Source organism: Diabrotica virgifera, chromosome 10 (genome assembly GCF_917563875.1).
Source record: "Diabrotica virgifera virgifera chromosome 10, PGI_DIABVI_V3a".
Lineage (NCBI taxonomy): Eukaryota > Metazoa > Arthropoda > Insecta > Coleoptera > Chrysomelidae > Diabrotica > Diabrotica virgifera.
Window position 1 is genome coordinate 102,770,951 of NC_065452.1, and position 15,715 is coordinate 102,786,665.

The 15,715-nt window shown below is 31.8% G+C and overlaps 1 protein-coding gene across 9 annotated transcripts in view; it reads right to left on the reverse strand.

Moving 5' to 3' along the window:
* Positions 1-7,556: 7,556 nt before the first annotated feature.
* Positions 7,557-15,715, reverse strand: part of LOC114342198 (nuclear protein MDM1) — a 321,915-nt gene continuing 313,756 nt past the window's right edge. For all 9 annotated transcript variants that reach the window (XM_050663612.1, XM_050663607.1, XM_050663606.1 and 6 more), the window contains one exon: positions 7,557-9,028. The gene's annotated coding sequence lies outside the window, so the exon portion shown is untranslated. The remainder of the gene's footprint in view (positions 9,029-15,715) is intronic.

A 15,715-nucleotide genomic window follows, 5' to 3' on the forward strand; every position in this document is an offset into this window, starting at 1 on the left:
TTCAGATTCTCATGTTGATTCGACTTTGTGCACTCCATATATTTTTTTTTTATTTTCATAGACCAAATGTAGCAGCTTCTCGTTTCAGCTCTATAGCTTTTTCGCTTAATACCCTTTTGTTGCGGCTTATTATGGTAACATCATCCGCATATGTACATATTTGCATAGATCTTGTATTAATACAGCTGTTCATATCCAATTTTCTAACAACAGCTTCCGAAGTGATGGGAATGATGAGGTTAATGTTGAACATGTGCCGCATTGCGTTGTAGACAGTATTCCTAACGATCATGCAGATTTTGAAATATATTCTGGAACACAGCTTACTCCAAAGTCCTGAAAAAGTCGATCTGGATAGCTAAAATGCTTTTCTTTTAACATTTTCCAATTTCCCACATACAAAAGCAAGCGGTGTCAGATCATGGGAATATGATGGGTGTCGGAAATATGTAGGTAATTTCATCGAAAAAAAAAGGTTCGCGCCGTCTTTTGAACAACTGCCAACTCATAGTACGATGAGACCTTTTAAGATCCGTAATAAATAGCCAAATGGTCTTTAAACAGTCGTCGAAGTGTTGATGTTTAATTTCAGGGCTGTTCATCGAATACTTCGTTTTTGGTGACAACTTCCTGTGTCGCTCGTTGCCAGCTCATTAAAGAGATCATGATATTGATCCGCAACATGCCGACTCATAGGCATGCGCATGCGAGCTGCGGAAAAACCAGTACTGTATATTTAAACGCATACCGTATTATGAAAAATTACAGACCAAACTTAAAAAAGAGCCTTGTAAAAAAAATAAAAGGGTTTTATTTTGCCTACTCTTATTCTAGTTTGATTAGTCAATTTCTAATATTTGTGAGGGATGTTATTGTACTGTAGTACTTAACTACATTCGAATCTAAACAAGGATTATTCTTTTCATAGTAAGATCTTTGTTACTTAAATCAAATATTTTGTTCTTAATATATAAGTATATCGTAAGCTTCCTAAATATCACAGTTCAAGTCTGAAAAGCTGTTCTGAATTTTATTCTATACAAGCAAGTTTTTATTAGTTAATGATTTTCTGCTACATAGTTATAAGTTTATAGACAGATCTAGAAGTATATAGTAATTATTCAAGTTGGCCATTGACAATTACATCTTTTAAATTTACTAATTATTATAGAATATACGAATCCATTTTGTAGTTTTTTCACTTTAAATGTTATTAGGTAACATGTGTGAGTTAAATATTGTGTTTATATGGGGTTAAGTTACAATTGCTTGTAACGAAAATTACATTTTTTATAAAACACTACAAGAATTTAAGGAACACCTGACAGACTACCAAAAATTCACAAAGACAAAGTACCCCTCACACCAATTTGCAGCAGCATGGGTTCTCTTTGCAGCAGACTGTCTAAGTTCCTCCTACACATAATACAGCCGTTAGCACAAAATACCACAACATACATTAAAAACACAACAATTCTTGCAACAAACCAGCAGAATTCGATTACAATTACAACAATATGCTAGTCAATTTCGATACCACCAGCCTTTTCACCAGTATGCCATTGGAGAAAACTTTAAAAATAATAAGAGTTAAATTAGAAAGGGGCGATATATTGACAACAAAAACCAAACTGAATGTATCAGCTATCATGGAACTACTAACACTTTGCACAGAAAATACTTATTTTCAACTGTATAATGATTTCTATAAGCAAAATTTTGGATTAGCCATGGGCTCATCCTTATCTCCATTATTACCGGATATATTCATGGAGGATTTCGAACAAAACATTGTACACGAACATTGCTCTCATAGACCAGAAGCATTGAATAAATTCCTGATGAATATGAGTCGAGAATCAATCAAATTCATCATGGACAATGAGTAAGATATATTTCATATAGAAAAAGAAGTCGTGTAAATATGGCATATCTTTCCATAGAACCTTTTGAACGACATGTAGCGGATATTCTCGACCCACTTTTGATGACAGAGAGGACCGAGAATATCAACTGAAAGTCGATCAAAAGTCTCTTGATCTTGATTGAAATAAAACAAAAAACCCACAGCATGGTGGAGATATTAAAATGATGTGTTCTCCCTTTACTCTCATAGACCAGAAGCATTGAATAAATTCCTGATGAACATGAGTCGAGAATCAATCAAATCCACCATGGAAAAAGAGTTAGACATTAAGCCACAAGATATATACAGTTAAAGAAGATCACGCTCAATACAACTAAATAATTCTAATATACCTACTAATAATACCAACGATAAATGAGTTGAAATGTTTTTTTATTAATATGAAGTATACATAAATTTTGCTTTCCTATTTTCAGAGATATTTGTTGTTGTTTGTTTGGGTTTATATGACTGCGGACACTAAATCCATTCGCCAATTTTACTATTTTTTATTTTATTAGTCATTTTTTCGTATCTTTCAGAGATATTTATTTTAAAGGAGTGTTAGCTTAGCAAAATATGCTTTTCAAAGATTTCTATGTTTACGAGTAATTCCTTTTAATAATTTTTATAAGATATCTCATTAATAACCAACTTGATGAACAAATAATTCGTTGCTCAAAAGTTTGTTTATTAAACAACCTATAAATAGTAGTGTATCTTAAAATGTTGAATTTTCACGTTTTTGCTACACTCTGACCGTTATAGGAATAGACGTAATTATTTAAAATTTGTTAATTTTAAAATTTTAAAAAATTTGTAAATTTTAAATGGTTTTTTAACAATGTTAGGTTACTATAAATCCTTTCTACTATAGAAATAATATAAACAAGTTGTTTTGACTAGTCTGTAATTCCCGTCTTCTTTGAATTTTCCTAAAATGTTTTCAAAAATGTTCAATATAATTTTTTTTCTATAACTGACATGAAATGTCATAATTTGCCACTCTTGTCAGTTGCTGAAACGTCACATTGTATCCCATGGGATAAAATCTACTTCTACCCTACTCGAGGACGTTAAATATTTGTAAATATTATCACAGTTGATCACTCCTATTTTTTATTAATTGAAGGAAAATTGCAATTATTGAATGTACAGTAAACACATTTATAACAATCAGTTTGTTTTGTACTTTCCATGGTCACTGTCCATTTCGCTCAGATTTTGCTAAACATTGACCACACTTCGACACAATGTTTTTTTGTTATTTTAGTAGTTAGGTACCTAGGCAACGTCCCCTACTTTCGTGATTATTTCTTGAAATTCTATTTAGTTTTATTTTTTATGGCAAATTGTTGAAACCATTATTAAAAATTGAGATTGGACAGAAAAGTTATCAACATCCACGTCTACAGCTAAGCAGTAGTGATATAGTTACTTTCGAGTATTCGTTACAAATCGTTACTTTTGTATAAAGTAATCATTTACAGTATTCGTTACTTTGATTACTATGATTACTTTTGTATTTGAGCGCCGGTAATCATATCGAGAATCGTATTTCTTATTTCTCAGTAGGTAGGTATTTTGTATAGGTATTCCGATATAACAACGACCTTCACCGATCTGTTTAAGGGATAAAACTAATTTGATTACTATGATAACTTTTGTTACTTTTGTATTTGAGTACCGGTAATCATATCGAGAATCGTATTTCTCAGTAGGTATGTAGGTATTTTGTATTTTATATAGGTATAGATATAGATCTAGATAAAAATATAGGGTTCTCGCATTCGATCTTTGTTAATGACGTACATTACATATTTTACCTCCATTATACCTCCCTCTGTTTCATCTTCTATCTTCTCCTCACCTTCACAGTGTGAGGCTCTGAGGCTTACATCCTTAAAACGCTTTATACCGATAACGATATTCGATAACACTCGTTACTCGCTGGGATACGATTGGTAGAAAGTAATCAAGTGTACTGGTTGTGGATACAATAGTCGTTACTCGCTCTGATACGATTGGTACGAAGTAATCAGAGTAATCAAAATAGATACACTAGTCGTTACTCGCTCTGATACGATTGGTACGAAGTAATTAGAGTAGGTAATCAAAGTAACGATTTGGATCTCTGTATAGTAATCTTTGGTTTCGGTATTCGTAAGTAACGAGTACTTTGTAACGAATAGATACTTTTTCAACATCTTTACTAAGTAGTTGTCGATCAACTGAGTGCTGTCTGTCATAATTTGAAATTTGCTAGCGCGCAACGTCTATTCCTATGTCGGTTCACCTGCACATGATTCCATTCTTCGTAAATATGTTGAGCACCTTTTTAGAAACTTACGCAGTTCTGATTAAGAAATCGAAAAAGAAAAAAGATTCCTGCGATAATCATGACGGACTCGGTTGTTGACTGTTGGACGCAAGGAAAATATGTCATTAAGCATTTGTAGACCAGTATATTTAGAAAAAAATCACAATTTGTCCAAAGGTCATTAGGTATAAAACTAACTAACATATTACTGCCTTACATAAAGTAGCTCTTCGCAAAAAATGGGAGCTTGATAAACTCTTAAAAGAATTTTCACCAATTCCTCTCGTAGATTACTGTAAATTTAATTGAGGATGAATAGTGAATTCTTTAATTACACAGAGATATAGAAGTTCTGAACGCGGTTATATATGTTTATTCTATGTATTTAATTTTTTTTCTAATATGACTATATTATGGTAAAAACGAGATATTAAACATATTAGTTTTATCAATAGCGTATGATCTTACACTCGTATCCCTAAATATACTGAACTACTGTATTATTACAAAGGTAAGCTGAGCTTAAATTAGCTAAATAAGGATTGCAAATAGTTTTAGTTTATTACAGGCACATCTTCTATAACCACACCCACACTCAAAGAACAAGAGCTTTCTTTCTAGATGTCTAATAAAAAACTTTATCCATATAATTTTGGATATAGAGTGAATTTAACTATTTTTAATCAACCTATTACATCTAAAATTCTAGAACACATATTTCGGCTGACATTATTCATTTTTGATATCATATTGAGCGGTATATAAGAGATAAGTACGTTAATTAATTGATGGATCCGTTCCTTGATGAAAATGCATTTTATCTAAAAATAAAACGCTGAGAACTTTTGTTTACAATACTTCCATAAAATTTATTATGTTAATGTCACTACAGCTGTTTCGGCAGAGTGCCTTTCTCAGGTGACTTATTTAAATGTGTTTCTGCACTTTAAAGTATTTAACTGAATAACTGCTGTTTGTCTCAAGTTGGTGATTCAGAAGAATTATATCTGTATTTTTTAATTTATTAATTTCCATAGATTCTTATACCTAAAGGTGGCCTTTATTTTGAATATGAAGAATATAATACTGTTCTTAAAAGAATGATTGAATCGCTTATTTCAGAAACAACCTAAGTCACATTTTGGCGATTTTGAGTTTATTACACTAACATATGTATTTCTGTGGGTTACACACAATTTAATGCAAAATACACCTAACTCCCGTAACCATAGTTATTGATTTTATAAAGATTTAAAATATTCATATATTTCTGAAACCTCCTTAGTCCCGGACTTACAAAAACGTTTTTTTCATCTCCTGTAAACTGTCCAAATGTGACTTAGGTTGTTTCTGAAATAAGCGATTCGATTATGTTCTAGGTGAACTGTGCAAGTAGAATTTGTTTTATTATTAAAAGCCCTTTTGTGTTCTGTTATGCGTTTATCAAAGGTTCTGCCAGTTCGACCGATGTACGTTTTTGGACAGTCACCATATGTCAGTTTGTATACACCACTCTGTAATTGCTTTTTCTTTTGGCTCTTATAGACCAGAGCGCATCTGTAAAAATATTAGTACATTAGGTGACTCAAATTTTTTTGCAGAAACTGCTTGAAAATAACTCGAATAATAATATTTGAGTTATCCTCCCACTCAAAATGGTCCGGAACATTGTTTAAATAATAAAAATATCAAAATATGAAGGAAAAATTCGATTTTTTTATTAGTCTTTGGATTATAACTGTACAAGTATTCATTTCCGAGAAAAGTTGTACTGTAAAATTTAAAAAATAGTCACCTTTGTTGCAAAATAGCAATAATTACGAAAAAACCGTACAAAAACAAGTATTTGCATTTTACGTTTTTCAATCATTTATGCTACACTTAGGACCTTCATGTTTCACCCAGAAAAACTATTTGATACAGTAAAACAATACTGTCAATTTCATTAAGATTGGTTCAAGAGATTTTGCAAAATAAATTTTGCAATCCAGCTTTCGCAAAATAAATTCATTTTTTCAAAATGTTACAGGACTGAAAATAAAGCAGATAGCAAGTTGATTTTTTTTGCTTATATAGGTGTACTGTACCTTTCATTTGCAATTTGCAAAATTAAAATCGAAATACTACCACGGCGTCAGGAATTTTTTTAAATAAACAATAATTATTGGTGCTACGCGCAGGACAGCGGATAGTTTGCTCTGATTGGGCATTCCAATGACCTTTGATAATGATTGATACATTTTAATTTTTATTACATTTCGATATAAATAAATAAATTTGTTTATTGCAAAATAAAAACACATACTCTATCCTTTAAAATAACACTTTTTTAGCAAAAACTTTCTTTGTTCATATATTTTAACTTAGAGAATAAAAGTTTATTATTTTTAAACATATGCAATTGTTTAAACTATATTTCATAAACAATAATGAAATTAGTTTGATTTTTGTGGAATTAAAATATTAAAATACAACAAAATATAGAGTAAGAAAATAATATATTAGATAAAGATTGGAAGAAATTTTGGTGGAAATCAACTTGTGTGAATCGAACACCGCTGTCCTGCGCGTAGCACCAAAAATTAATGTTTATTTAAAAAATTTCCTGACGCCGTAGTAATTAATCGATTTTAATTTTGCAAATTGAAAATGAAAGAGACAGTACACTTCTATAATCAAAAAAAAAATTCAAGTTGCTATCTGCTTTTATTTCAGTCCTGCAACATTTTAAAAAAATGAATTTTTTTTGCGAAAGCTGGATTGCAAAATTTATTTTGCAAAATCTATTAAACCGATCTTAATGAAATTTACAGTGTTGTTTTACTATATCATAAAGTTTTTCTGGATAAAATATGAAGGTCCTAAGTGTAGCATAAATGGTTGAAATACGTAAAATGCGAATACTTGTTTTTATATGTTTTTGTTTCGCAATTATTGCTATTTTGCAACAAGGGTGACTATTCTTTTAATTTTTAACCAATTCTATATTGTAGAAAATTTAATTACGCAACTTTTATGTCAGTACAACTTTTCTCAGAAATGAATAGTTTTAAAGTTATAATCAAAAAACCAATAAAAAAATCGAATTTTTCCTTCATATTTTGACATTTTAATTATTTAAACAATGTTCCGGACCATTTTGAGTGGGAGAATAACTCAAATATTATTTTTTGAGTTATTTTCAAGCAATTTCCGCAAAAAAATTTCAGTCACCTCTCAACGTCCATCTCAAAACAGATGCGCCCTGGACTATTATTGTTCTTAATGTATTTGCTTAAGTTGTTTTTTGTTCTGAAAGCTGATGTTACTCCTTTCTTTTTTGTATTTGGCATATCTTTCCTGCATACGTGATAGAGTAGAAGGAACTGGTTTTTTCTGTGTTGGTGGGAAGATTAATTTCAGGGCTTTCTTATGCAGTTTATGGTTTAAAATTTTGTTATTTGTTCGTTGTACCCATCGCTTACTGTTATTTGCTTAATGATGTTCAATTCTATCTCGAAGATATTTTTGACATGGGAATTTCTGTCAATCTATGTAACATGTTATGGTAGGCTGCTAATTGTTGTGTAGGATGGGATGATGAATTGTGTATAGTTGTCAATTTGGGTATGAGTTCTACGTATTTAATAAATTTGCCTACATAAATTAAAAAATACAGACATAATAATTCTGCATGACTAACTTGAGACAAATAGCTCCCAATTCCTCAACCTATTCAGTTAGAGACTTTAAAGTGTACACACATAGTAAAATATGAGGGTCATTCGGAAAAAAGTTCCTTACGTCGTCGCTGAGAAAGAATACCACGTGTTGGGAGAAATCTGGCAACACTATCTTACGCTTCATCTCTCTCACCCCACCACTCAGGCCTAGAAGCCTTCGAAGATGGAGTTCTCGATCGCTGTTACCGACAGATGCGAAATTCGTGCTGTGGTACGTTTTTTAAATGCAACAATTTGAAGACAAAAAGGAAGAACTTTTGGATTTCATTTTTATAGGTGACGACACATGGGTGTTTCATTTTACCCCCGAAATAGGGTGGCCATCACGTGAATGACGTCACGAAGTCGATGAAGTGTAAACAAACGCAGTTTGCTGGGAAAGTCATGGCAATCGTCTTTTGGGACAGGAAGGTCGTACTGTAAGGGCACACGTCTCACTATTTTAATATCTCGCAATAGCTGTCAAAGTTAACTGTTATTCCATGAGGGAAAATGTCGATTCCTTGGTGTCTTCACATTCTTGAATTTAAAAAACGTACCAAAACACGAATTTCGCATCTGACAGGAACAATGATAGGGAGCTCCATCTTCGAAGGCTACTATGCCGGCATTGAGCAATGCAGCGAAGTCTGAGTGATGGAGTGAGAGAGAGGGATAGTTGATGCGTAAGGCAGTATTGCCAGATTTCTCCCAGCACGTCAAATTTTGTGGAAGTATTGAAAACAAAAGTTCTCGGTGCCTTATTGTTGGATCAAACGTTAAATGTTTTTTATTTAGAAATGTTTACTCTCTTTATTAAAAAGATCTTCACAGCTGTGGGTTGCTTAAAGAAAAATCCTGCGTTTGACTAATTAATAGGTACCATGATACATTTTTATATTAAAGTTGGTCTTTACAAAGATGTAGCACGGTGTCGTTCACAAAAATGGTTATTTGATAAAAGTAGGTATCGAAAGTTCTGCCTACTACCCTGTTAGGAGTCTTGCGGGCTTTCTAAGTCTTCAATTATATTTCTAATTCTCACTGATGTTTCCAATATTCTGGTTAATTCCTAGGCTCTGGTAAAATAACGAAGGTCTCCTAAAAAGATTTTAATATTAAAGATTTTAGTATATAGACCGGGCTGTATCGTCGGCCCCGCTAGCGAAGTTATTCCAATTAGATTTTTTTGCGCAAACTTACTCAAAAAGAGGTCCTTAAAAGATATCCACAGGGTGTCGGGCGGTGCCGTGGTCTAAAAATTGTTTAAACATTTTTTTTAACAAATTTACAAAAATATTTTTTTTATTTCGAACAATATTTTTTTAGATAGTTTGGGTCATTCTGAGTAAAACAGGTATCTTGTCATTTTTCTCTAAAATTGATTGTTGTCGAGTTATATGCGATTAAAAATTTTAAAAATTCGAAAATAGCAATTTTCAAGTCTTAATAACTTGATTAAAAACTATTATTATGAAATTCAAAAAGTGACCAAATCAAGTTTCAAACCCCTTCTTCAAGGTCCTGAAGAGATTTTTGTCATTATTTTATTACAAAGCTGCTATTTTTAATTATTAACAGTTAGCGCTATAGTCCAACTGTATCGTCGCCCGCGTTAGCGAAACTATTTCGATTAAATTTTTTTGCACAAACTTACTCAAAAAGTGGTCCTTATAACACATCCACAGGGTGCCGGGCGGTGCTGTGGTCGAAAAATTGTTTAAACAATTTTTTTTAAACAAATTCACAAAAATAATTTTTTCATTGCGAACGATTTTTTTTTAGATAACTTGGGTTATTCTGAGCAAAAAAGGTCTCTCGTGATTTTTCTCTAAAATTGATTGTTGTCGAGTTATATGGCCATTTTCGCATTTTCAAATTTTAAATCGCGTATAACTCGACAACAATCAATTTTAGTGAAAAATCACAAGAGACCCTTTTTTGCTCAGACTGTCCCAAATGATCTAAAAAAAATTGTTCAAGTGAAAAATTATTTTAGTGAATTTAAAAAAAAAAATTGTTTAAACAATTTTTCGACCACGGCACCGTCCGGCACCCTGTGGATATGTTATAAGGACCTCTTTTTGAGTAATTTTGTACAAAAAAATAGAATCGGAATAATTTCACTAACGGGGGCGACGATAAATCCTGGACTATAGCGCTAATTGTTAATAATTAAAAATAACAGCTTTGCAATAAAATAATGACAAAAATCTCTTCAGGAACTTGAAGAAGGGGTTTGAAACTTGATTTGGTCACTTTTTGAATGTCATAATAATAATTTTTAATCGAGTTATTGAGCTTGAAAACGGCCATTTTCGCATTTTTCAAATTTTTAATCGCATATAACTCGACAACAATCAATTTTAGAGAAAAATGACAAGAGACCCTTTTTGCTCAGAATGACCCAAATTATCTAAAAAAATTGTTCGAAATGAATAAATTATTTTTGTGAATTCGTTTAAAAAATTGTTTAAATAATTTTTTGACCACGGCACCGCCCGGCACCCTGTGGATATCTTATAAGGACCTCTTTTTGAGTAAGTTTGTGCAAAAAAAATTGAATCGGAATAATTTCGCTGGCGGGGGCGACGATACAGTCCGGTCTAATAAAAGTATCATAGAATATTTATGTTATATGAGGTAATTTGAAATCTGAGAAAACTGTCATTAAATATTCACGGTGTTCAAGCACAACGCACATTATTAGAATTACATTTGAATAATAAGATTTTTGGCTAGTTTTTTATCTCTCAAACTATATAAAAATTCTGGGCTAAGATACAATAATAGAGTTATAACACATTTATATAATAAATCATCATCATTAGCGGTTTTGAGTCCACTGCTGAACATAGGCATTTGCATCCAATCTTGAGCACCCTGAATCTCGTTGTGCTGAATGCGCTTGATGTCGGACGACGTCCTCGATTACAATAAGCAACATGTCTAGGTTTCTATTCTAAACTTATCTTGGTCCATTTCTATCTTTGAATCCAGAAACATGTCCCGCTCAGTTTCATTTCAGCGTTGTAATTCTTTTAACTGCGTCCTGTTGTTTTTCTCCTAAGTAGGTATTTTATTTTAAACTCTATTTCTGAGGGATATATTTAACACTGACCTCTCCACTAGTTACCGCAGATAACAATGCCAGCGAAGAAGTTAAGAGAAGAATACATATTGCTAATAAAACATATAATGGACTAATTAAACATCTAAGATCTAGCAACATCACGAGAAAAACCAAATGCAAAATATACAAATCACTGATAAAAGCGGCCCTTATACAGGGTGTTACATTGGGAAACGAAAATACTCTAATGATGAATAGAGATCACCGAGGCCGTTCTAGGTATACTAAATTTTTTGCTCTACCGACTTTTATATCCGAGTTACAGGGTGTTTTATCGATTTTGCTCATTTCTTTCCTAAGCCATAACTTTAGAACCATCCTGTATATTTTTTTAATATTTGGTACACATATGTCTCATTCAAAACCCAAACGACCGACATACTAATCATAAGGAAAATCCACGTCCGGATTAACAAAAAATTATAAAGTAATTGTGACCTTAAAACAACACCCTGTTTATTGAAATTTTGAAAATCTGTTTGCATATATGAAAAGGGCACAAAAAACTAAGTCTAATGGTTCGCTACGATTTTTCGGCCAGACAATTTTTTAACTTTAATTTTGAAATTAATTGAATTTTTTTAAGAACTCAACATTAAAAAGCAGGTATTATTAACTTTTAATTATAAATTATTAAAGTTATTGAATAAATACTCATTTTAAAATGAATCAATACTTATTTACCACATTGGAATGACCCAATTATTAACCACAAGAAAAATCCAGGTCCGGATTAACAAAAAAACATAAAGTAATTGTGACCTTGAAACAACACCCTGTATATTGACATTTTCAAAATTTGTTTGCACATTTGAAAAGACCACGAAAATCCGAGTTTAACGGTTCACTTTTATTTTTTGTGCATAAATTTATTAACTTTAATTTTGCAATTAAATATATTCAAATTTTTAAGAACCCTGAAATTAATAAGCAGGTTTTTAAAGCACTTTTAATAATAAATGATTTAAGTTAATGAATAAATACTAATTTTAAAAATAATCAGTTATTATTTACTGCGTTAGAAGGATTCACTTACTAATCACCAGGAAAATCCAGGTCCGTGTTAACAATAAAATACAAAGTAATTGTGACCTTGAAAAAACACCCTGTATATTGAAATTTTTAAAATACGTTTGCACACCTGAAGAGATCACGAAAAACTAAGTTTAATTTCCGCTTTAATTTTTTGTGCAGACAATTTAATGGCATTACTTTTGAAATTATATCGAAATTTTTATTATGAGTTTCCAGAGTTCTTAAAAATTTCGACATAATTTCAACATTCATTAAATTGTCTGGCCAAAAAATTGAACCGAACGATTAAACTTACAAGTTTAATCTCTGTAGTTTCTTGTGCTCTTTTCATACCTATGTGCAAACGGATTTTGAAAATTTTAATATACAGGGTGTTGTTTCAAGGTTACAATTACTTTATATTGTTTTGTTAATTCGGACCTGGATTTTTGTTGTGATTTGTAAGTGGGTCGTTCGAATGTCGTAAATAAGTATGAATTATTTTTAAATTGGGTATTTATTTAATAACTTTAATAATTTATTGTTAAAAGTGCTTTAAAAATCTGCTTTTTAATTTCAGTGTTCTTAAAAGTATCAATATATTTAATTTCAAAATTATAGTCATTAAATTTTCTTCACAAAAAATTAAAGCAAACCGATAAACTCAGATTTTTGTGGTCTTTTCAAATGTGCAAACAAATTTTGAAAATTTCAATATACAGGGTGTTGTTTCAAAATCACAATTACTTTATGTTTTTTTGTTAATCGGGATCTGGATTTTTCTTGTGATTTTTCTTCTTCAGGGTTCTTAAAAATTTGAATATATTTAATTGCAAAATCTAAGTTAATAAATTTATGCACAAAAAATAAAAGTGAACCGTTAAACTCGGATTTTCGTGGTCTTTTCAAATGTGCAAACAAATTAAAATGTCAATATACAGGGTTTTGTTTTAAGATCACAATTACTTTATGTTTTTTTGTTAATCCGGACCTGGATTTTTCTTGTGGTTAATAATTGGGTCATTCCAATGTGGTAAATAAGTATTGATTAATTTTAAAATGAGTATTTATTCAATAGCTTTAATAATTTATAATTAAAAGTTAATAATACCTGCTTTTCAATGTCAGAGTTCTTAAAAAATTCAATATAATTTCAAAATTAAAGTCATAAAATTGTCTGACCAAAAAATTGAAGCAAACGGTTAGACTTAAGTTTTTTGTGCTCTTTTCCAATATGCAAACAGATTTTCAGAATTTCAATATTCAGGGTGTTGTTTTAAGGTCACAATTACTTTATAATTTTTTATTAATCCGGACCTGGATTTTTCTTGTGATTAGTATGTCGGTCCTTTGGGTTTTGGATGAGACACATGTGTACCAAATATGAAAAAAATATACAGGATGGTTCTTAATTTATGGCTTAGAAAAAAATTGGCAAAATCGATAAAACACCCTGTAACTCGGTTACAAAAGTCGGTAGGGCAGAAAATGTAGTATACCTAGAACCGCCTCGGTGACCTCTATTCACAATTAAAGTATTTCCGTTTCCCAATGAAACACTCTGTATATGGATCAGAGACATGAACACTGTCGAAAAGCGATGAGAACTTATTAGGTACGTTTGAACGAAATATCCTCAGACACATATATAAGGGGGTGAAAGAAAATGACGTATGGCGCAGAAGATATAATTTTGAACTATACGCCAGCATACAACGAACCTGACGTCATAACATCCATAAAGATCTGCGCTGGATGGGCCATGTTGAACGGATGTTGGAGACCGAAACACCAAAACATATAATAAGGCAAACACCAGTAGGGAGAAGGTCAAAGGGAAGACACAAACTTTACATAGGACATGGAACAAGTGGAACAAGATCTGAAAACACTTGAGATTACCAACTGGAAGAACAAAGCAAGGAACAGAACAGAATGGCGGAAAATCCTAAAACAAGCCAGGACCCAAAAAGGGTTGTAGAGTTACTGATGAAGATGACCTCTCCATTCTGTGCAACTTGTAATTTATTCTCGTGGCCCAGATGCTTACCTAGAGGCATACGTTGTTCAATTTGCGTGCCATTAGGAACGATTTTTTGGCCAGTACAAGGTTGGTCATGTGTTATGTTTTGGAAAAGTTAATTTTAAGGCCCACTCATATAACTACAAGAGCCCTGAAGGTCTTGAAGAAGTTGGCAGGTATGTCAACCCATCAACCATATGTCGTCTGCAAACCTCATGTTGTTCAGAAACTCCCCATTTATGTTGGCTCCAATACTTCTCCAATTATTGTTTCTCATGGCACTGTGTAACAAAGCGATGAATAGTTTAGGAGATATAGTGTCTTCTTGCCTAATATCCATCTCCAAGGAAAATGTCTTTGTGTCGCCATAAAACATTCTGCAGTTGTTGCGCTATTATACAGGGTGTCCAGAAACTCTACCGACAAACGAAGACAGAAGATTCCTCAGATAATTTTAAGACAATTTAACCCAATTCATCTAGTCCGAAAATGCTTCCTAAGGGAGCTACAGCTCTTTGAAGATGGCGTCATGTAATTAGTTTTTCTTAATTACCTCCAGAACGCTTTTATTTAGAAAAATGAAAATTGGTATGCTTATTTACTTTCCAGAAATGAATCGATTTCATCCATTGCGAATTTCTCGTACCGGTCATAGGCGTCCGTTTTGGGTAGGGCAATGGTTATTTTATCGCCTAACTTTTTTGTCTTTAATTTTTAAGCATTTTTGACTCTGAATTATTAAATTGTGAGGTATTCTAGTAATAAAAGGTACTCTTACTTTAAGTCGATAGGATACACCGTTTTCTAGATAAATCGATTTGAAAATTTTTCGATCTTTGAATTTCAAAAAAAGATTAAAAAAAAACTATTTAGAAAGATGAAAATTGGTACATTTATTTATATTCCAGAGATTAATCGATTTCAATAATGGCGAATTTCTAGTACCGGTCATAGGCGTCCGTTTTGGGTAGGTCAACAGTTATTTTATAGCATAACTTTATTGTTTTTAATTTTTAAGTATTTTTGACACTAGATTATTGAATTATGAGATATTCGAGTACTAAAAGTTACTATTGCTTTAAATTGGTAAAATACATCGTTTTTTAAAATTTTTTCAATTTTTTTTTTAAATTCCCAAAACTCTTTTAGTACTAGAATACCTCACAATTTAATAATCCACTGTCAAAAATGCTTAAAAGTTTAAGACAAAAAAGTTACGCGATAAAATAACCGTTGCCCTACCCAAAACGGACGCCTATGACCGGTACTAGAAATTCGCAATGGATGGAATCGATTCATTTCTGGAAAGTAAATATGTATACAAATTTTCGTTTTTCTAAATAGAAGCGTTCCGGAGGTATTTAAGAAAATCTAATTACATGGCGCCATCTTCAAAGAGCTCTAGCTCCTTTAAGAAGCATTTTCGGACTAGGTGAATTGGGTTAAATGTTAAATTGTCTTAAAATTATCTGAGGAATCTCCTGTCTTCGTTTGTCGGTAGAGTTTCTGGACACCCTGTATAGGTACATATACAGTGATGATCACACTAATAACCGGCAAAATAACGCAAAAGATGGAAAACATATTAAGTTGTAAGATAAAAAGAGATGAACCTACT